Below are 24,262 nucleotides of genomic sequence, written 5' to 3'. Positions count from 1 at the left end.
AGTGCATCCCAGCTGAAAAGCTGAAACCCTGTGATATTCTGCATAAGAGTACAAACCACTCTAATAATGTGAAATTATTAATACTAACTTTTGGTGAGATCTGAGATTGTTAAAGATCAGCAAACTTACTAAACAAATGGACAAAGCAACAATCAAAATATGTCTACCTATTAAAAGCATGACATTTATCTAGCTTCACAGACTGTTTTTAATGACTTTATTAAATTGACAAAAAATTATTCTTACGTTAGGATTTCTCTACCCCTCCCCCCCAAACAAAAAAAGATAAGCTGTCATAGAAAGTCTGTTCAGGTCCAATCTAGAGCACCCATAGTACCAGGCTCACAGATGTAGTGTTCTTCAGACAGTGGATCACACAAGGCTGTTAATGAATAGCTTTGGTTCCTATACAAACATGCAGTACATATAGGCTCCCATCATGTCCCTAGTCTTCTGCCAAAATAATCTTAAATATCTTACTGGTAGGAGACTTAGGTTCTAATAAATTCCCTCACTTTAAACAAATAGGTGTAAACTGAGCCTGTACTTTCCCTCTCCTTTGACTTCAGCAGATAATGGGAGAGATCAATTCATTATAAAACTGCAGTCCTATCCCAAAAAAGGCAGAGTGCCACCTTGCATTTCCCATTGCCTTGAAGGACCCAGGCACAACCTAGAGAAGACAAGCAGATTACTACTTGTCTCAGTTCTTCTCTGGGTTTTCACCCATCTGTTTTTCAGAAACATTGTAACTTCATCCCCACTCACTGCATCCCTGTTACAGATGCACAACTAACCAAATCCAACAGGTGTTAAAACTCAGATTTATTCTTCAGCAAAAGTTAGAAGTCCAATAACATCTTACAAAACCAGAGGCTCAATGATGTAAAGAGGATTAATACTACACAGACGACTTAAGAATCCCCAAGATTTAAAGTGATGGCTCAAAATGCGCATATCGCTCAGCTAAAAGCTGAGGGCTCTCTCCCTCGAGGAGTTACTTTGGGCTGTGCCCCGACCCGAGGGGGAGTCCCTGACTGCAGACCCTCTGCTCCGAGGAGGACTGATTCCAACATGTCCTCCGGTGGGACCCCTGTCGAATCTGACCTGTGGTCATTTAATTCTATTGGCCAGGAGGGTCACCTCAGTGTACCTGGCGCATCTCAATTGGCCAGTTCAAATTTCAACCTGCAGCCTCCAGGGTTTCCTTCCCCTTCTCCCTGCCTGGCGAAGTCTTGTTTCCTGCTGGCAGGATGCAGGGAGGAACGTACTGCCACAATCCAAAAGTCAAATTAATACATCAGGGAGTGCAGTATCCTGTGCTGTCACACTGGTAGTGCTGGAAATGTGACGTGTAAGGTGTATTTCTAGGAAAGAGCCTTATGTGAGGACCTTCACAATAACACACTCATAAAGAGTTAATAACATGTTCAAGTGCAAACCACACACAAGGGGATGTGCAAGGGAAAGACTGTGGCTATATAAAATGCAATGGATAAAGCAGTTCAGTCATGGCAGTGCCAATGGAGTCACCCTTGACAGGCATTGGCATAGCAGACAGACTTTGACCTTTTGGGCTCAAGGCTATCCAGTCAGAATACTCCATAAGCACTAAATCACTTTTTGGAAACCAGCTGCCCATAGTAATAAGACTAAATTACAAAATGAAGTTTTATCACAGCTGATGCAATATTCAATAATAACTGAAGTCAAGCTTCATTATTAAAGGCTTCTTTTAAGATTCCATCTGAAACTACTGCATTTTGTGTTTCTGGCAGTGGATGGCATTTCAGCAGCTAAGCTTCAGAAGATAGCCGTTAACAGATGATGTCAAGTGAAGAGAATGTTCAGTGGTTTCTTATACTTGCCAAACACATGACCAAGGAGCCCATTACAAAGATTATGGGATTTCCTCAAGCTCTATAAACTGTTCAGGACTGTTTTAGGGTGGTTTCGAGGATTCCCGAGAAGGTAAACACACACACACTGACTATAAGGGAAAAAGCAAGCATTTTATTAACTACACACATGCATTATGCTAAGGGTATTTTACAAAGTAAAAAAACCCCAACTATTAACATACCAGCCCAAGGACTGTGAAGAAGATGAACCATCCGTACATTCCGTACATTCTTGTGCCGTCTTGTGCCACAAGCCCACTCTAGTAGTCAGTAGGTGCCAGCTTTACGTGGGCAACCCCATGGAGGCAATGGTGACCTTGCCATTCACCAGCCCACTGCTCTTCGGAAAACCCCGGTATTTTATACAATTGTGGAGGAACGGGTGTCGACGCTTGCAGCCAATGAGTGCCGAAACATGCCTCAATTGTAACATAGGGAGCTTATGGCAGATGCGCCCAGTGGCCAAGCACGCTGCACATGCCATAGCCATCCCTTCTATTGGTTCATGGGCTCTGTGTACGCGGCAAGTTACCATAATCCATCAGTCAAGTCCACTATGCTCTAACCAATAGCAGGACTTTTGCAAGGTAAGCAAAATTATGTGTGGTGTCTTGTATTCCTCCATTATTGCACGTACTACCTCCCCTAACATTGCTCTACTGTCTTATCCCCATAGTCAGCATTTCAAACAATAGACAATAAACGATCTGTTCCCTGTGCTGACTGCGTTTTTTAGTTATCTACTTCTTACTCAGTGTTCATCCATGGACCAAAATTCCATCTTTTAACCCTTCTGTACACAAGGACAAACACATGTGTTTGTTAACAAACCCTGAGCACCAACGTATCTTGGCAAAATTCTAAATAAAACAATTAAAAAGCAATTTTGTCCTAGGGCTAGTGATTCAATAACTTTTTCCTCAAAGTCAACTAAATGGAGAATAATAATATGGGAGTTATGTCTGAACATTGTTTTTGTCACATAAAACATCAAAACAGCTGCTCGATTTTGCATCAGGTACTTTGTCCACAGTATACTCACCTATAAACAAGTATTTCTCTGAACACGCTGGTTACAGACATAAAAAAAGACTTTGTGTAAGGCAGACAAATGCTTCCTGGATACGTGGTGCTACCCATATACTTAAAGTTAAGCTTATGCTTGTGTGTTTTCACTAACTGTAAATAAACCTACACTGCTTCCTGGTCATTTCATTAGGCTATAGTAATGGTTCTAATTCCACAAATAACTTAAAGGACATATTGGCAAAGTCATTACAAATTTCTCTTGGTTGAGCTAACATTAAAGTTATTTCCATAGTATTATGTGAAATGTCTTTATTTTTTCTTTCAGTCAAGTATTGCAAACTTTCCTGAAGTACTTGGTGAAGGTTTTTAATACAATGGAAGGTGCAATCACTTATTACACTTATTGCAGTCAAAATTTCACATGAAGATGGTAAAGGACAAACCTTTAAAAGTAGAGTTCAGAACCTATACAGCAGGTCCGCTGGAAGAAAAGCTAAATATCACAGTCTAAAGGCTGAGTTCTTTCCTATTGTAGAAAAGAAATATTGGACGCTGAAATACAAACATATGGTAACCATGTAAACATTTAAAGCATTCTACCTTCAAATGTAATGTCTGCACTATTAATATGTGGATTCCTTCAGAGCTAGTTCATTTACTGTGGAAAACAGAAATGTTATAACTGGAAAAAAAACCTGAAACTATCAATAATACACAAATAATATAGCCAGGAGCATTAAAATATGAGTACTATTAAATGTGTATTTGGCTTTTAAACAAGAATCCTTCCATCTCTTAGTGTTAAATATATTTACTAACATCATCCAGGAAAACATTCCAGAAATGCAGTGTCTGAGAAATCGTATCAACCCAAAATAAGAAATTGAAAGAGGAGGTTTCCTGATAAAACAAAAAATCATATTAAAATTATAAAATACTACAAAGCAGCAAATAGCATTTTGATAGGCTGGGCTAGGCTGAATAAAGTAAGTCACTTACCCACAATTCATTCACAAGTTGAGTAAAAATATGAAATCAGTATCTCCAGCTGTGTGTTGATCTGATAAAAGTATCTAACCTATGGGCTTTTTTTTTAATTTCCAAGTGTTTTATCATGTTTAGATAGCACCATGTCACTGCATTCCACAGTGAAAATTAAGTGTCATACTTCTCTGATGGCTTTACTCTGAATTCCACAGCTTTGTCACAAAGAAGTTATTACTTCTAACAGAAGGTAATCTTCAGTATTCTTAGATGCTGAAAACACCTGGACTGTGGGTCAAACAAAAGTCTATCCATGAGGTATCAGAGTTATTACGGCAGAATCTGAGGCGACTCTCTGTCTTTAAACTTTGGTATGATGTGAAGGGTGAGACTGCCTCTTCACAGCACCCTTAAGAAACATTTTGTGCTTATATAAAATACAGAGAATGGAAATTAGCCTGTAATAAGTTCAGTAGAAATTGCAAAAATAAAAACCAATTTTTTAAGACCATTCATGGAACTTCAAGAGTATTTTCAGCTTTAATTAAAAAAATATCTAGACAAGCATTTTAATATTTTTAAATGCACTAATACAAAGCTCTGGACAAAATTGGATAATGAAAGATGCAGAACCTCTGAGAAAGGAACCACCATATGACAACAAAATACTTTAGGAGTTCCTGTACCGTACACTGTCCACAGAAGTCAGTAAATCCTGGATAAGCAGTAAAAGCCCTGAATGCTGTCTGAGGCAATATCAACCAGCAAAGCAGCTAATGCTTTTGCAGTGGGAAAGATAAAATATCACTAGATTACAAAACAAATACTATCCAAGTTATTAAACAAAATAATTAAATGCAAATGCACTGTGTGGTAATGAAAAATTTTCCAAGCCTTCAATATCCCAGCTTTGCAGACCTGCTGTTTTCTGCCAGACTAACTGACCTGAGTGGTTAACTTATAGATAACGTCAAAATAAGTCCTAATCAAGAATTCTCCAATCATTAAGCAGAGAGCACAACATGTGCATACTGAAAAATATTTTGCAAAACCACTCAAAAAAAGGAAAACTTCTTTTTCTGATGTTTAATAGCAAAAATTTATAGCAATTAGTGACTAATTATTGTTCTAAGCTCATTGAAGTTATACATATGGATATACATATATATCTCTATATAGATATATCATAGATATGTATTTGTATATCATTAGCTACCTTACCAAAAAGAACTGTATGTTCTGCCTTCTTCACCTGTTATACCAAGGTAAAGGGGGTGACAGTTACAGGGCAGATACTCTTAACAGATAAATATAAAACTTGATTGAGATCCCTATATAACAGGATATAGCTAAAATGAGGATTTCTGCAAAGACCTTATTACAGTTATCAGTTCAGTCAATTTGTCAGCTAAAAATATCAGAGCTGGTCTAATTTCCTAGGCTATACTCCAAAAGAATTCAGGAGTTAAATGCATTTGGTACCTCACTATACTTCAAACAGTGTGCCAGGTTTCAGAAGCAAGGTTTTAGAAGCGAGAATAAGCAGACACTTTTCCAGTGAAAAAGAAAAAAAACTAGGAAAAGATAAATCTTGCAGATTTCAAGAAGCCGTACCCTACACCTCATCTGTGAGATGTCTCAGACACTGAAGTTACACACAGAAAAATCACATTCCCTTCCTAACACTTTTCCTTTTAAATTTCCAAATAAAAATATGATGATTTAACAGCACAGAACAGTCCAATGGGCCAAATAGCTATATCTGAGCTTACATTTTTACTGTCTGTGGAATCTTGTCAAAATTCAATGAGATAAAGTATTTATTTAAAAGATTTGTGATTTGACATCAAGTAAACATGTATGTCATTGACTCCAAAGCATTCGGTCCACATTGACGACTGACTGCAAGTCACAGCCATAGCTAATGTAAGCATCTCAACAGTTTTTATGACCAGATTTTCTCCTCTTGGAATGACATCGTATTCTGGAAAAAGAAGTCTCTTTGACAATGATGATCTGAAGTGGGGGTTAATATGGTGTAGTCGATGATACTGATACTGACCTACACTTTTTTTAACCACAGAATCACAAAATGGTTGAGGTGGGAAGGGACCTCTTGGTGGTCATCTTGTCCAATCCCCCTGCTCAAGCAGAGCCACGTGAAGCTAGTTGCCCAGACCATGCCTAGATGTTTTTTTACTATCTTCAAGGATGGAGACTCCACAATCTCGCTGGGCAACCTGGCCCACTGCTCAGTCACTCTCACAGTGAAAAAGTGTTTTCTGATGTTCAGATGGAAGCTCCTGTGTTTCAATTTGTATTATTAACTCTGGTCCTGTCAGTAGACACCACTGAGAAGAGCTTGGCTCCATCCTCTTTGCACCCTCCCTGCGCGTATTTATATATACTGATAAGACCCCCCTGAGCCATCTCTTCTCCAGACTGAATAGTCCCAGCTCTCTCAGCCTTTCTTCGTATGTGAGGGGCTGCAGAACCCTCATCAACCTTGTGACCCTCTGTTGAACTCTTTAATATGTTCATGACTTTCTTGCACTGGGGTGCCCAAAACTGGACCCAGCACTCCAGGTGTGGCTTCACCAGTGCTCAGCAAAGGGAAAGGATCACCTCCCTCCACCTTCTTGCAATGCTTTTTCTAATGCAGCCAAGGATACCATTTGCCACTTTTGCCACAAGGGCACATTTCTGGCTCATGTTCAAGCTGGTGTCCATCAGGATCCCCAGGTCCTTTTCTACCAAGCTGCTTTCCAGCTGGGTTGCCCCCAGCATATATTGGTGCATGGATTCTACCACACTTACTGAATCAACCCATAAAGAAAGAGACAAAAACCAGAAAAACTTTTTTTTTTTTTTTTTTTTAATTTAGGTGCATTATTTTCTCTATTTTTAGGTCTGCAGCAATTGAAAAACAGAATTCAGGCTGAAGCTCATTTACAGCAGCACAACTGCTTACAAATTAACAATGTTTTCAGTAGAAAAGAACATCTTAATATCAATTTTCCTTTCAGGTTGACGGTGCTGTTCTTGAACAGCCAATATGCTCAGGATTTTAATTACAACAGGCCAAGGAAGTCATGCACAATTTGCTAAGTAATAAAGTCAAAAGGTAACTGCATCTTAAATTTGGAGAACCAATTAAATAACTTCTGATATGATGCCTTTAACCTCAAGGGTCATTAGTCCATTTACAGATTTGTATCAAATACACATGACACTTTAATCCACAACTGAAATATGATCTTCTGTAAACTGAAACAAATCAATTCTTTAACATACAGCTTTATTTCTGTGACTTCAAACAGCAAAGGCCTACTCAGGACAATTTCTGTCTAAAAGCTGGAGAAACCACCTGAATTTCCATTGACTCCTGGGAGTGCTAAAGAAGTTCATCACCTCATGAGTGGTGATATCATGATATTGTGCCCCAGTGAAGCAACATATATATACAATTATACTTGGGAAATTGAATAGACTGAAAATTATGGTTCAACCTTGAGTTTAGCCAAGGTTAACAGTTGTTCCAAGGGGGAGCAACACTTGCTCCAGCACCTGCATGAAATGTCTTGGGGCTATTAAACACAAATGCATTCTTAGGTCAAAGACAGTGGCCTTAGCTGGAAGCTTATCAGCGTACTTTAAAATAAAAATTATCTGTGTAAGTTTCCCTGCAGTATTGATCTCTGTAGCATATATGTTATAAAATGCAAGAAAACAGGGCATCCTGAAATCCACCTAGCACACTCACATTCATACCAGAATTGCGGTAAACTTCAGGCTGCATCTTTAAACTTACTCCTATTCTTGCTCTTTATCCCCATCCTTCCTGAGGTAGCTGAATGTGTATTAGCTCTTTCTGCCTGCAGAATGGGAAAGAGGACTTACTTGTTCCCTGTTGAAGTCAGAGCTCTAGCCCTCTAGTGTTTACTCTACCAAGCACCTGGTCCCAGGCAATGCAGAGGCGCAGTGGCTACAGTCCCAATTCCTTTCACAAAAAAAATGGGACAATTTCCTCTGAAAGCACACAGGAGACAAGATTTCTAACTCACCAGAATATATTAACTGGTGTGTTTGATTAATGAATCTTAGCAGAATAGGTTTCTCAAGTCTTTTAATGAACATTCATATGTATGGCTACTTACTTGAGACTTCAGACCAATATGGAGAGGAGTTCATTTAGCATTTATGTTGCATGCAAAATCTAATATACAAGCCTGTGCAGCACAAGTATTACACTATAATCCATTAAAGGCAGTTTGCAGTTAGTCACCTTGCAAAGATAGCTGTTTTATGAAATCATATGGTAACATTTTTTGTTCTCATTTTACATCATATTAACTGAGCAAGGATTTTCTCATTGTTTAAAGAGTAAAATGTGCCATACTCCTATTACCTGGAAAACATGAGATGTTTAAGTAAGTCAGGTGTGCCAATATGTGCATTAGTCTTTCCCACAGTGAGCAGCAGGCCAACATAGTTAAGCACTTCAAAAAACCCATGTACTTAATAAAACATAAGCCACAACAATGCCTAGCACTTCTAACCAATCAAAGATAATATTAGAATTTATATACACAAAGGCGTACGCTTACCACAGAAGAGAAACCAACTGGTTTATCCAGCATCACCAATTTGCAGCAGGATAAGGACTACAATCTAATCAAGCCTCAGACATGAGCCTTGCCAGATAACATCTGTGGCTACACAAGCTTTGTGCTTCAGCTTAGGGAACAAACGCTAACTCTTAAATCAGTGAGGCTAGAGTTGGCTCAGGAGTCATAGAGCACAGATAATGAGTGAAGTAGGAGCAGAGTACAGTCAGGTGCTCTATACAATACAGGCCATAAATGTAGCCATGGCTTTTATTACTCTTATTACTCTGTTTGCCATATTCCCAGCATGCCTGCTTGATTTTCTTTTTGCCTCCCCTCTCAATAGTGCTTCCATATACAAGTTAGGAGTTTAACAAATGTTTAAAATAAAAATACTATCTCTTTGTCAAGTTCCTTTGCTCTTTAAGGTACCCTTGATATATGATACAAACAGCTCCTGTTATTTGTCTAAAACCTCCCTTTTTTCATATGTCTAGCCCATGGCTAATCACAGATGATATAATGCTAGAAGTGAGGGATATTATAATGTATGGTCTGCTTCTTGAAGTTATAGTATGTATTTATTACACAGGAAAGTCTGTCTTGTGCACCATGTTTGATAAATATATCAAAATACCTGCTTTCTTTCCTGACAGGCAATTCATGGATCAAGCATCTATACAGGACTTAACTGTGCACCCTTTGCCACCAATGGGCCAGTGAAATCAGTACCCAGCAGATTCAATTTTTCAGACAGCTATCTTGCATTGCTGCTTTCACTGAAAATGCAATCAGGCTTGTATTCATTTAGCACAAGCTGAATCTCAAAAATCATCCAGGTACTTCACAGTCACCAGTCTGACAAATGAAACTGTGGAGAGAATGGACCCTATGGATAGGAATTAACTGAGGCTTCTTAGTAAGGTATTTTCTGTAATTACACTGTCATTCTTGATAGATTGCCTTCTATTTCTCATGTTATAAGATATATGCTATAATTTTCTGGAGAAAGGCAGTAAGTACATGTACCAAAGTGACTGTTTGGTTTACATTGGGATTGCTACTGGGCGATATTCCAAGATCATTAAGTGTTTTAAGATACATAGATATGAATCTTCAGGTGAAACAACTCTGATTTCAACAACACTAATGTAACCCACAAAAAAACACAGCAGGCACACACTTGACTTTTTGTATTTGAAACATTTTATGCCATGATTTTAGCAGGTCTATAAGGGATATTCCAGATGCTGTATAGCTGCAAAATGTGGGCACAATGCCATACTGGCAAACATTCCACTGGAGAAAACATTCCCACTGGCACTCATTAATCTAATATGCTTTTTAATGCATTAATCTGCTATCCTCCTTTGATGGACAGCATAGTCACAGTCCTGAAATCCTTATTTGACCAAATATTCCACTGACTCATAAGAGTCTAAAAAACCTAAAAAGTGTTTTACAAATGGGACTAGAACTTTCAGCTATCAATGGCTCCATATGGAGTTCTAATCTGCCTTCCCTTTTATTTAAAATATAATATAATATAATAAGAGCCATTATAGTTGTCATTCCTTTGAAAATAATGCCAAAAGCACTGAGTATTCACTTTCTACAGGGAAGACATGTCTTAAATTATATAACACTGTGGTCTTTCTGTTTAAATTAGCATGTAATTTTTGCAAAGCTCTAACCCATATTTCAGGTTTACATAGGTTATCATCCCTATATTCACAGTCACCACAAGGGCTCTAAGCAATGGTCCAAAAAAGCCTAAAACCCTACCTTTTCTGACAAAGCTGAGAATGCTTTTAAGCCACTTTTCATGTTGTGAGTTGAAAACTTGTGCTTTTACTGTTTCACTGTTCTTATCAGTCTAGCTATTCTACAGAAAAACTGAAAGTTCAGTTCTGGAATGATTGTTTCACAGTTAGGCTTCCTGCATTCAGTAGTTCACACTGAGCTGAATCATATTAAGCCTTGTCCTTCTGCCATCAAAACCAACAACAAAACACTGCTGAGAATCATACCAAAGACACTGAAATACTCTACTTTTTTCCTTTCCCCCCTCTTTTTTTTTTTTTTTTTTTTTGTAATACAAGGATGCCAAAATCAAACCTGATTAAGAGGAGGTTCTGCTTGTGGCTATATCCTCCTATAAAATGAAGAAAGTACTTTTAATTCCTTGTTCTCACACATGGTTGCTAATGTTCCTTTATAACTTTTAATACCTCCCTATTACTCCAGAGAGCAATAAAGCCTTCTGTTGTTAATTATGCTTTTTAACACCAAACTACACCATACTGTAGTACAACTCAAGAGTAATCAACAGACTAGCTAGATAATCTTGGATCATGTCTGATTTCATAGTTTATATTGATAAATTATTTTAATTAATATTTCTGGGTTCTGCCCATACAATAATAATTTGATTTTCATGAAGCAAGAGAGCCAAGCTGGAGGAAAAACATTTCAGACAGTTAATAAGAGTTACCTCTACACAGTTAATAACTTATTTTAGTGACACTGATGGTTCATTTTAATAATTTAAAAAATTAAATATTTCATCTTTATTGAATTACTTTTCAGAAGCCTAATTATGAATTCCTGAGGTTGTTAAAATCGGTGTTCTTGTCCAATAAAAACATTGTCACACTTTCATCACTTACAATCTCTGTGTAGCTAAACTATCTGACTTCATGTCTTGGTCTTTGTTTGGTTTCCAGGTTGGATGTTTGGGGGTTTGGGGAACGTAAAATGCTGTTGGTGGTATAATGATTCAAGCAACCGTTTGGATAGCATTATCCCTAGAATTCAGACTGCAGTACAGTGGGGACTGATGTTAATTCATAAGATACATGCCCTGTAAGCATATTCCCTTTTCACATACAGTGCTCTGCACCAAGACTAAGATTTAGAGGATACAGTGTATATCTTCATTTCAATATATGCTTTACGATGATCTGCATTCACTCTCAGTAGTAGAAAGCAAGCGAGCTCATAAATCCTGATCGAAATACGTGGACTGAGAAATGCAAATTCTTAACAAATGCTAATGAAATTACCTGATTTTATCTAACTTTTTGTTAATATCGTTTTGTATTACATAAAATAATTTAGCAGGATTTTCTTCAGCTGGAGGGGATATATATTCTGCAAAAACCCTAAATATAGATCTTACAATTAACAAATTTTCACTTTCCTCTTCAAACCCTAGCAATATCAGTTCCAAAATTAGTTTTAATAGTCTTTTCCACAAAGACTTAGAAACTGTAAAAAATATCTTCAAAAAAAGTTTTCAATGGACCTACATTATTACAAAAAGTCAGAATGCCTCATTATAACATGTTGAGTTACATGGCATCCCCAGTTTTATACTGCAAAATACATGTTATTCATTCTTAATTCCTTTGACAGTCAATGGTCTCATGGGGTTAGATTCCTTTACAATGGTATTTTGTGTGAGTCAGCTCTCTGCCTAACTGCTGTGAGTAAAGGTGATTACACTAGATTTTTTTCCCACTCCCAACAGTTCACTCAGCAGGCATCTTCCAGCTGTCTCCCTCAGGTGATTAGAGCTGCTAAGTCCTACTGTAATAAGTCTAACAATAATTTCTTTAAGGATTATTCAATATCTCAATATTACTAAATCAGCTTTACATTACTGCAATTTTAGGTACCTACTCTGAAATCATCATATCACCACAGATCTTCCAGCATATCACAACTTACCTTACTACATGTACACACTTAGAAATCATACTGATCTTGTATGCTGCATTCACATTTAAATCATAAGGTAAGGCAATGCCATCTTATTAAAGGGGAATGAAGGCCCCAAAGGGTCTAGTCTCTAGCCATTAAGTTTCTTTGTTATTCAACATTACAACCAGTGATTCTTCTGCATACTGGAACACATGACACTGACACAGACATTTGATTATACAATACCTGTCATATGCTTAAAGAATGTTATTATCAGCACATGGCAGGCAGTATGCAGCACTGGTGACAACTACAGAGAGGGACACCTTCTCTCCCCATTCTTCCTCCTCCACTTCTAAAGTCAGTGAAGTCTTTTTTCACGACAGACAGTAAGACAGAAATATATTGATTCCCTAGTATCTAGGGACATTTCAGGCTTAAACATAGGAGAACCAGGTTCAACTCTCTATTCTAAAGAATTATTTTGAAAGCAGACAAGCTCCAGAGTAAGACTTCTACAACAGATAGTAGTTGAGTGATTAGGGGTGTCTTCAGTGTAAAGAGCAACCTCACATCACCCTGCCCAACACCACTCCCCAAGACAAACCCTAAAGAGAGAAAATACTTAAATGTACATCTGATTGCAGGTGAACCTTACAATGAAAAGAACAAATAGGGACAAACAAATCTACTCTTGCCTTTTTCTTTAAAACCACATAAGTATTTGGAAGTGAAAAAGGAATGTATAAAGATTGAGTCCTGACAAGCAAGCAGTTGCTGATCTAAAATTTTGAGAAACTCTTCAGGAGTTAGTCCCATTGTGAGTCTACCCATAAATTACTCGCTGAAGGTCACAAAACGAAATCTGTACCAACAAGAAATCAAATCCGTCTTGCTGAAATTTCAGGCTAGCTGTGTGAATGCTTATTACCTTCTATTTCTGTTAGTTTGAATAAATTGAAAGCACTTTTAGGTTGATGTCTATAATAACATGGTGAATAGTACCTACCAGACTCAGAAGCATTTCTTCTTGTTCCTAAAATTCCTTAACCTCTTCCCATTTTGTCCATGATCTCTGTCAGGGTTATGCAGTTATGTGCGCAAAGGAGACAGTGTTTTGTAAATATTATACCAATGGCTGCCTTTGGTGTGTTATCAGGAGAGCTAGCTAAACTGACTAGCAGGCTTCAAGCTACTGCCTGCTACAGCCTTTATATCTCAACCTCCCTGTCTCTAGTTTTTGGCCCACCCTGATAACTAGCCCCAAGAGCCCCCCTGCTGGGAACCCTGGGCAAAGGTGCCTGGTACCCACACCCCTGTGATGTGTACACAGAGGGTGGTCTCAGAGCTCTGCAGACATGCACAGAGCAGCTCAAGCCGCAGGAGCTGTGTGAGACACAGGAGAAGACTCAAGCCATGGCAGAGAAGCTCTGGTGTTGCGCAGAGTCCAGCAAGGGCCCATGCTGCTCTTCCTCTGCATTCTCCCACTACTCCTCTTCTTTTGCATGGTGGGGGTTTTCTCCCTTACTTGCTTAGTCTCTCCCTCCCTGATTTACTGGGGATAGGGAACTCTTTTTGCATCTTTTATGGAAGTTTTCTTGGAGGACTTGTGTAGTTCTTTTCCCAGTGGTCACATGAAAGTCAGCTTTCTTTTGTTCCATTAGGGATCAAGTCCTTGCAGTAGGTTAAGTCCCCAAGCACTGGAGGAGACAGGGTTAGGGATGACCACACCTCCTCACTTTTGAGTATAGAGGTATATTGGGGGGGATCTCATGCTTCAGCTACTCTTTTTTGCCCCCTGCTCAGTCTATGCCAGAGACTGAGTAAAAAACTCTGCACAAAGTTTGTAGAGGAAGGCTCCTATGCCAATGCAGAGCTGATCCGTGTCTTGTCCTATTTTTGCCACTGAGGGGACACCTGTCAGGGTCTCCTGGAAGTACAGACACTCGTCATTGCCTGGGGTGTGGGGAGATAATTTCTTTTTCTGCCCTTTATCCAGTTAGCCCAGCTCAGTCCAGGGTGCCTTACTGTCAAAGACATGGGGGTGCTGCCCCCCTCACAGCAGTGCTGGTTCTGCTTATGTTGACAAAGCTGGCTAGTTTTATTCCACTGAAGAAGCTGGCCACAGCATCTCAAACAGCACATCTGTTGGTGCAGCATGTGTCTCATCGCCATGGCCTGTAGGACAGCATGGTTATGAATCAAGGGCCCTAGTTTTCAGCCCAGCTCTGGAGGTGCAACTCTGCATTTCCACCCTCTAGCACCCCACTGTGTGATGATCAGAGGGAATGCGTAAACCAGATCCTGAAGCACTATCTCCATTGTTATATTAGTTACCATCAGGATGCCTGGGAATCCGTTCCTGTTGGCAAAATTCACCTGCAACAGTAGTGTCCACTCTTCCATGCAGCAGACCCTTTTGAATGCACAGTGTGGTTTTCACCTCCGTGACCACCCAGCTACTCCAGCATTTGTTCACATGCTTTTCCCTGTGGACTCCCTTGAGTGGTTGCTACCCATATGTTTGTTTCTTCAAGAGCAGCTGTGAAAAGACCTTGGTTGTCATGTAAACATGTTCATTCGGTGCGCCCATCTTCTAAGTTGGACCACCATTACCCAGGCCCACAGAAAACCATGGCCTGGGTGAGTAAGGTCACATTTCGTCTGCAACTTCTGCATGCTCCCAAGATTCATACTGTTGTTCATGTCTGCCTGTAAAAACCTGTTCACCCAGATCCCTTCCAGTGTCACCCTTGACCTCTGACTCTGGTTATGGTCTAGGCCCAGAGGAATATTGTATCCTGCTATCTTGGATTGCCAGATATCCCAGGGTACCCCACAGTATTTGATTGATTGGGCAGGGTACAACCTGGAGAACTGTTCCTGGGAGCCAGTGTCAGAGGTGCATGTCCCAGCTAAGGTTTGGGCTTTCCATGCCCATCAACCTGGTAAGCTGGGTGCACTGGCAGGAGAAAGGGGGAGGGCAGGGGATGGTGTCAAGGTCATGCAGTTATTTGCTCAAAGGAGACAGTGTTTTGTAAATATTATACCAATGGCTGCCCTTGGTGTGTTGTCAGGAGAACTAATAAAACTGACTAGCACGCAGACCTCAGGCTTTTTGAAAAATTGCCAACTAGAGCCTTAAAATCTTACGTCTTTGTCTCATTATGGGCCTGCTCTGACTATCTCTAACTTCCTAAACCTTTTCATGCATGCATTCCATAATCCTCATGGCTCAATTACTACCGCTTTTTAATATCCTAGTTTTCAGTATTTCCCAGAATTTCAGTAAAATCACTGAGGTAATTTTCATTACCAGAACTTCTGGTGTCTGCTCTCCATCTGAATATTTATGTAAGAAGAGTATATCCTTCTCAGGAGGGAAAGAAGACTGGAAAATAAATTTCAGCATTTTCTGATGCAAGTGAGAAAAATCAATCTTATTATCAAAATGTTAAAAGTCAAGTGCTTAACACCAGACGATAACTTTTGCCCACCACATTTTATAAGAATTAAGCCATGAATTTATCAAAAGGCCAAGGCAGCCATTAACACAGTATGTCACTTTAGCTGAACCTGATCAGTGAAGAGAAGACAACTGTGATGCATATTGGGGATATCGATCCCCTCAGTGATAATCAGAGTAAGTGAATCAAATACAAGTATCTGAATATGAGCCCATATGAAGCTCTGATGATTCGCAGGCTTGAGCAGTACAGTTTCAGTGATGGAGAAGTATACTTAAACACAGTTACTTGGTGTTACAAAATTATTGTCTGTTTAATCTTTTAGGAAGGACTAATATTGGGCAAAATATTAGACAGACAACAGCTCAAATCACACAATCAATCTCAGAGAGACGGTTGCAGAGCTTGTCACTACTAAGCTAAGCACCCTGACAGTACTATGTTCTTTGCTAATGACAGACTAACAGATCAATGCTGTTGCATTTTAATTCTTCAGCAGCAGAAGTTAGTTGTAAAACAGTGCAAGTTTTGCTACCCAACAAAAACTGGACTTTTCACTGACATTGAGTGATTGGCTGCTGCTTAGGAAACCAGAATCTTTATAAGTCAACTCACGTAATACAGTGGAAAAGAGAGATCTTCAGCACACTATTTTTCCCATGTTTATCTTATGTGATAGAGTATATAATAATAAAAAAACCCTGAACCTCACCTCTTTCTTCATTATAAAATTTTGAAAGCTCAGGTTTTCATTTCAGAAAATATATTCCTTTTACAATCAACTCTTAACACTTATTAAGACCACGAGGAAGATTGGGTAATGTTACCATAGGTCTATGATGGAGCATAGCTTTAATGTTATTGAGCCATTACTCATCCATTAGTTATATCAGGAAGTCCTGTCACTTACTTGCTCAGTTTGGTCCAGTTGGTTTTGCAGTACCAATTTTCCAATTGTGAGTCTAAATGAGTTCAATATCAGGACTATAAATAGGTAAGTAGTGTCAGGTGTGATCTGAATGTTTAAACACCCATCTTTCTGTAAAGAAAAGGATTTCTAATAGTTTCAGGTATGTCACTTTCCTCTTAGTCACCCAACAGTTTCATAATTTAACTCACTAAGGAGACTAGTTAACTTTTGGATTTAAAGCTAGCTGTTCCTTGTAACATTACCAAGACACTAGAAAGGGAAGGCCTAACTATAGGGACTAGAGAGGGTAAATGGGGAATAGATGTGAAACGTTTGAGAATATATACATTTTCAAGTCTTCACCTCTCAGAAATAAAGGGAAAAGCATTGATATAACATGCTTAAGCTTAGAAAAACATATAAACATTGAATTCATAGAGAATTTATTTAAATTCAGAAAATTAATGCTCTCTGGAAAATGCAGTTCTTTTCACATCTTGGTATTACCAAATAGCTACCTTACCTGATAATGGCATTTGATAAATGTTACACAATATTTGTTACTGCTTGTTTAACAAATATGCCTTTCAGATTTTAACTACCATCTGCCACTGCTGTTTCAGAGAAATGCTTTACCTCGTGTGCTTTTCCTCACAGAAGCTTCCCTGCCAATGATTTCAGTAAAATACAAAGGTTCAATCTAGATCCCCCACAGCTGCTAACAATTGTATGCAGAAGAGTCAATTGTACCTGACCCATCAGCTAACAGCTTACATTCAAAACCAATGGTCAGCTTCCAATTTAGTTATCAGATTTGCAGCTGCGATACATATTCAATCAACAGCAGTCAGTAAAGCCAGTATGTTAAGAATAAAAAACAGAGGTAGGGGAAAAGTTTTGAGGTGCATAGGGGGAAGAAAAGTGTTACTTAGCTGGTCTATGAAATCTTCTTTAATGGCTAGTCTTGTAGCTTTCCTTCCAACTCATTGTAAGTGAATCAGTATGTGGCATGTACTACAAATGGATCATCAGTAACAGGCAGTGTCTCACATAAAGGATACTTGATTTTGGAATGCCATTATCATTATCTGTATATTCAAGTGGATTCTTACATGGGAAATATTCACTAATCTGCGAGTGATGGGGGTCAAACCAGGATTCAGATATAAAGTCTGAGATTTTCTTTTAAATCTAGAAAATGTTATTTAGTATTCCTAGATGAATAAAACTTATCTATGGAGTAGAAGGAACACGCAATAGTTAGATGTTGAAAGATCCTTCCAGAACAAAAGAAAATGTTGGCCTTTTAATCATGATAGCCTGGATGTGCATATAGAATGTACATATGCATGTATATGTTCCTGCCAACAAAGAGCTTTCAGCTTCTTGAAAGCAGGCAGGGAAAAAATTAAGAAAACTTAAAGAACAGCTCAGTAATCAGTGAATTATACAAAGGCAGACTAGAGTAACTGAAGTCCCTTTTCTATGTTGGAACCAGCATCTCACCAGACTTAGTCCTAGATCCTAACTAGGGAAGCAGACTGCAAGAGAGCAATAAACTACCATGGCCTCACACTTTGCTTTTAACCCTGTTGCTGTTTTGCTATTGCTGCTAACAGAGGAGTCAAGGTATATTGAACACTTCCTCAGACTTTTTCTGTCACCACCATTTGCCTCACCATTTCAGAGAGCAGCTGAAAGCAAGAGACTCCAAAGTTCCCTGCTCAGTTTGTCCCCTTCCCCAGGTCTTTCTTCCCAGGGCATCAAATTTTGCCTGTTGGGAAGACCTTCAGTTCACCCTATAAACTCAGTATTTTGAATATGACTTCTTACTCTCTGGTAAATCAGCAAAGCTGTACAAAGTCCTGTTGTTTTACAGGCTACAAAGATGATTCAGAAAGCATACAAAAAGCTGCTATTAATCTTGAAAGAAAACTTACCAAGGAATCACATCCAAAATAGAAAACTGAAAATAGCTTTTCTAATACTAACAGAGCAAATATTAGCAGAATATCTAGGAGGTGTGGAGTAAACTGAAAGACATTCTGGTGTCCTCTAAGGGATCGTTCAGAGGATCTGGAGGAATAGGATGCATCACACTGGTCTTCTATTTTGAGTTGATGCTGACTTTAATAATTTATTTGCTATACAGAAGGATTTGTATCAGCCATCTTCTTTCATTACGTCTGCATGAGAGCATATTTCCATACATTCTGTATGGCATGTCTAAATATTTTGATGGTCTTAATATTTTGTACCAGCTGTGGAAACTGGTTTGCTGCTAGGTGGCTGTAAAAGTGAGATTTGGTAAATAATTATTAGAAAACTTACACTAACACTATGATTGAAACAATAGACAAAAGTATAGCCACGCAATTAACTAGTAGAGGTAGTTACTCATAAGTTTTGCAGTTCTTTGCTCTTATGACTAGATGTTCCTGTACGCCAGATGAGAACATTGTTGAAACTGACCACATGTGATTCAAACTGCATTAAGCTTCAAGATCAAAGAACAAGGACAAGAACAAAGACTTCAGGGACAGCCAACAGAATCTCAAATGGGTTGGTGGTCGTAAAAGCAGCCCTTCGACTCAGATGGATCCTTCATTGTGCATGATCGGATGTAGGCAGTACTATGATAATCAGTTACAATAATTTTTATGTGTATGTATACTAATCGGATTAATATGTAATTGTTACTCCATATAACCTGTTAGTGCTAAAGCTGTGGCATGCACACTTGGTGGAACTATCCCCCATGCATCCAGTGCTGCGATAAACAATGCCTGCTTTCTAAAACTCCAAAAGAAGTCTTAGAGAGTTTCTTCGACCGGCTTTTCGGTATCATTTAGTGTAGCTCCAAATATGACTACAGGATTATGAGAGATATTCAAGCTATCTTAAAGTCTGCTTCTTCAACCCAATGAAAATAACAGAAAGTCCATGTTCAGACTCTCTCCACACTGGAATCAGAATGGTAGTTATCACTGCCAGACCAAACATAAAGAAGAAATCTACAGTTAGATCTTGATGCCTCTATTAATGTTACAAATATTTTGATAAGTTAAAATTTTATATAAGCTGGGTTTGATCAAAAGGTAAAGATTGTAGAATATAGGTGTTTGAAGCTCGCAATATAGTCACCGAAACTTAGGAACATACAAAATGTGCTGTATACAGTCATAAAAAAATAAGTATTGTCTGAAATCAGTTAACCACGGAAGCTTTGGTAAAGATTTACTTCGATCTAATTAACGAGAATTCCAATCAGTAGAGTTAAGTGAGATTAACCAATGATTGTTTTAGTATAAGAATATTGATAAGGTGGTGTGACTGAGGACCAATCACTAGAAATATTAAATTCAAGAATTAACATTGAATGTATTTTATGTAAATCTAATACATGATGGCAAAAATCGTACTGCGCAGAATCACATGAAAGGTCAACTATCGGACAAAGTGAGGAAGACTATGGAAGACCACCAGAGGGCTTTGGAAGACCACCAGACACCTTCACTGCGCTTGCGTAAAGGACATTTACATATGCTAATAAATTCCGAGAAATCTAATGAATATGCATAACATTTCTCGGAAATCTAATGAATATGTATTAATAAGTTTGATATAAGGTGTATGATTTTGGTGTTCAGGTGTGCGTGGTTCGTGAGAGGACTCACCCGCGCACCCAGCCTTCAATAAAGAAGTGTCTGCTTATCTACACTAAATTGGTGTTGATAAGTTCTTTATTCCGAGTTTTTCGGCAACATTAAGACGTTACTGGCTCAACAGAGGTTTTCCCATTTGATTCTTACAAGTTCAGCAGTAAAAATACCCATCTGGAAAGGATCATTAAATCTCCATGTGCAAAATGATCAACTGGCTTGTCAGTTTGCTGTTGCATATAGCTGAACAGGAGGTACAATGGTAGGTTAGCTGCATTATAATCTATATTATAATGTATAATGTACAGAAGAATAGAATCCCGGTTAATTCAGTCCACAAGACAAACCTGCTTTGGAAATGATCCAACATATGTATTAAATAATACTTTTTTTTTTTTTTTGAGAAACTGAAAGTGAATGAGAGAGAAGTTCTCAAGAGGGAAAAAATGGTCAGTTTAAGCAAATCACATCTATGACATTCTGCTCAAGTTGTCAGTAGCTGTGGGTTACTTTTTCTTACTGTCTGACCTGGGATGTTGCAACATGAATTTCTGAAGTGCTGAGATGATGAAAACAGTATAAGCTATGATTCAAATGTGGGAAAGATTTTGTGATGTTGTCAGGTCCTGCCTGGCTCAATCCAAAACATCCAAATTTATCAGATATTGCTGATTTTAATCTCTCTGTCTCAATTTCTAATCTTGAAATTGGGAAGGGGGACAATGACCCTTTTTACATGTCTAAGAGAAGACAAATGTCTGAATTGTGCTGGCAGATGAGCCCACTGAGAAGTTAGCTCAGAAAACATGGCACCACACTTTTAGACAGTGAGGCTAAATCAGTATTTAGCTGCTCATTAACTTTCTCATTTTGTCTTTTCTGTACTCCAAATAAAAGCTAGCATCTAAAAGAAAATAGTTTGTAGTTAAAGACTGTGGCATACAAATAGAAATACATTAAGACTAAACAGGCATACTTAACCCTGGTATTTCCTATTGATTGACTACTTGTAAACAGTAAGGTTTTAATGCAAGAAAATAAGGTGTTAATTACAGCCTAGAGCATCCTGTCCAGATTAAGTACAGGTTGTGAACAGGGCTGGAGCCTTCTGAATCACAAGATTTTTATCTCTGAACTAGAATTACAAATAGTGCAATTTGAAAGTGGCCACCCTTCAATATTTGAAGCAGCCCTGAAGACACTACAGATATCAGCTGCTAACTGAGGTGTAGTCAGATTCCCAGCTCCTGGATCCTCTTCCCCAGGGCTGACACAGGCACACAACAATACATTCTTTTTTCTGCATTATATTAATCAGCATGAGATTTTAGGAGTTTAGGAAACATTTCCCCAAACCACAGTAGCAGAAAAAACAACTGCAGGTGAAGACTTCTATAAGCCCATGTTTCACAATCTGTGAAAATAGTATCTATGATTTTTGAAGAGATTTACACCTGAGAGTTACAATCAAGCATGTATAAAATGTTATTTCTCCCTCCCATCACATGCTTCCTTAAAGGTCTAAGTTATGAGTCAATTATAAAAACAGTCTGTGTTGAGGGAACACATAAAACAGGCACGTGCTTCACTGACTATCATATCATAGTCTATACTGAGGTCCTTCTTCTAAAGGTTGGGTGTAAACCACTCTAAGAAAACCCATCTTTGTGCACTGAGACCCTGGAAAAGCAAAGACAGGAAAAGGAAAGAGACAGAATCAGTCTGAACCAATCAAGCAGCCCAAACACATATTTAAACACCAGCTTTGACAGTTCGGTAAGGTTACAATAAAAATTAAGCAGATTTTTATTGTAAGGGGTGCCAGAAGCCGTTAATGTGCCATTCTTATTATGACACTGAACAAGGGGAGTCAAAAGAATCTCAGTAGACTTAATAAAGAGGGATAAAAGATGATGTTTAGCGCTGACATTGTTGAAATTAGCTGTGTCAGAGACAGTCCTTGATAAGAAGAGCTGGTCCCAAGAGCTAGCCAATGAGGCAGAGACAGCTCCTGATAAGAAGCAGGAGTTGGCCCCAAGAACCAGCCAAGACTGGCCTTACAGCTTGGCTAAATACCAAGAAACCACTGAGCCTGCGCATGAAAAAAGGTTATTAGCGGTGACGAAGAGGAGTCATCTATCTTCATCTCTGCAACCATCAGACAACCAGAGGAGACTATGCAAATGACCTCTCGGAGCTAATTTTAATATGAAGCGGGGATAGGCCATGCATATGTATAGGCGTATTGTGAATATGTAACACTTGACTGTATAAACTTGAGGCGAACTGCCAAGTCAGGCGCGCATAACTTTGGTGGCACTACCCACCGTGTTGCCCAGTGCTGAATGAACATACCTACTTTACAGTCTCAGTGATTGTGGAGTCTGTTTTCCGCACATCAACACAACTTAGATTTTCTGTTGTATTCAACAGGTAATTTATTTTACACTAAAATCTGAAACTTTATGGTTAGATAAGTTCAAAAGAAAAGTGTGGAACAGTGATCCTGAAAAGCTGGTTGAAGAAACTAAGACTTGTTTTGGAGTTTTAGAAAGCAGGCATTGTTTATCGCAGCACTGGATGCATGGGGGATAGTTCCACCAAGTGTGCATGCCACAGCTTTAGCACTAACAGGTTATATGGAGTAACAATTACATATTAATCTGGTTAGTATACATACACATAAAAATTATTGTAACTGATTATCATAGTACTGCCTACATCCGATCATGCACAATGAAGGATCCATTTGAGTCAAAGGGCTGCTTTTACGACCACCAACCATTTGAGATTCTGTTGGCTGTCCCTGAAGTCTTTGTTCTTGTCCTTGTTCTTTGATCTTGAAGCTTAATGCAGTTTGAATCACATGTGGTCAGTTTCAACATTGTTCTCATCTGGCGTACAGGAACATCTAGTCATAAGAGCAAAGAACTGCAAAACTTATGAGTAACTACCTCTACTAGTTAATTGCTTGGCTATACTTTTGTCTATTGTTTCAATCATAGTGTTAGTGTAAGTTTTCTAATAATTATTTACCAAATCTCACTTTTACAGCCACCTAGCAGCAAACCAGTTTCCACAGCTGGTACAAAATATTAAAACCATCAAAATATTTAGACATGCCATACAGAATGTATGGAAATATGCTATCAGTTTGCTGAAATTGAAAGTCTCTGCAAGTTTATAGGCAGATGAGCAGATGAATAAAAAGATTTGTATTCTAGTATGATGTATCAGCAATTTGGCAGGGGGAGAAACTAAAAGATATTGGAAATAAATTTTATTATTATGATTACTACTAATTATTTATCATCTCCCCTGTTTATCTCAAAGGTCAGTTCAGTGTCCTTCCAACAAATTCGGGGGGGGGGGCAAAAAAACCCTTGCTTCAATAGTTCCAGTAGATTTACCTTCATAAAAGAATTCTATCAACATTATATAATCCTTACATGAGAGCATATATTCCTTAAATAGGTGGGAGAAGGGTGAAGCTGAATATTTGTAAGAACAAGCATTAAAATAATTATTTAGATCCTATTACATTCAAATTTGTTTAAATAGTTATATCAAATATATTTTAAAGTGTGTCATTCTGCCATCTTACTTCCTCAGACCTGTCTTTTAAACCAGAAATTCTGCTTTATAAATTGAAGGTAGCTTTCGTCATTTTTCTTGGGGATGCAAAATGATATTACCACAGGTTTGCAAAGATTTTTCAGATTCTAATTTTAAAATAGAATAACTGAAAAGTAGAGAGAACTGGAAAACTGGGAAAGAATACTTAGAGGCAATGTCTAAAAAATGCAAGAGATATGAAAGTGATTTTTTTTGAGGTTTTTTTTGGTAAGTAGAAGAATCAGCAAAGCCATATACACTGTAACAAAATGTGCAGGTGAAATTAGACACATGATCAAGAAAAAGTTTCAAATGGAGGGTATTCTCAGAGAGTGTGGTTGAAGAATTGTCCCAGGGAGCTTGTGGTTTGGAGCAGAACTAC

At 38.4% G+C, this 24,262-nt stretch overlaps 1 protein-coding gene across 1 annotated transcript in view; it reads left to right on the top strand.

Moving 5' to 3' along the window:
• The window catches only part of LOC104830263, a 42,301-nt gene that overhangs the window by 14,536 nt on the left and 3,503 nt on the right, over positions 1-24,262 (top strand). The window lies entirely within an intron of this gene.

This window comes from Haliaeetus leucocephalus, unplaced genomic scaffold (assembly GCF_000737465.1).
Source record: "Haliaeetus leucocephalus isolate CR32 unplaced genomic scaffold, Haliaeetus_leucocephalus-4.0 Scaffold185, whole genome shotgun sequence".
In the NCBI taxonomy this organism is placed as follows: Eukaryota; Metazoa; Chordata; class Aves; order Accipitriformes; family Accipitridae; genus Haliaeetus; species Haliaeetus leucocephalus.
Note: the sequence above shows the minus strand (reverse complement) of the source record. Positions and strands in the feature narration are given on the sequence as shown.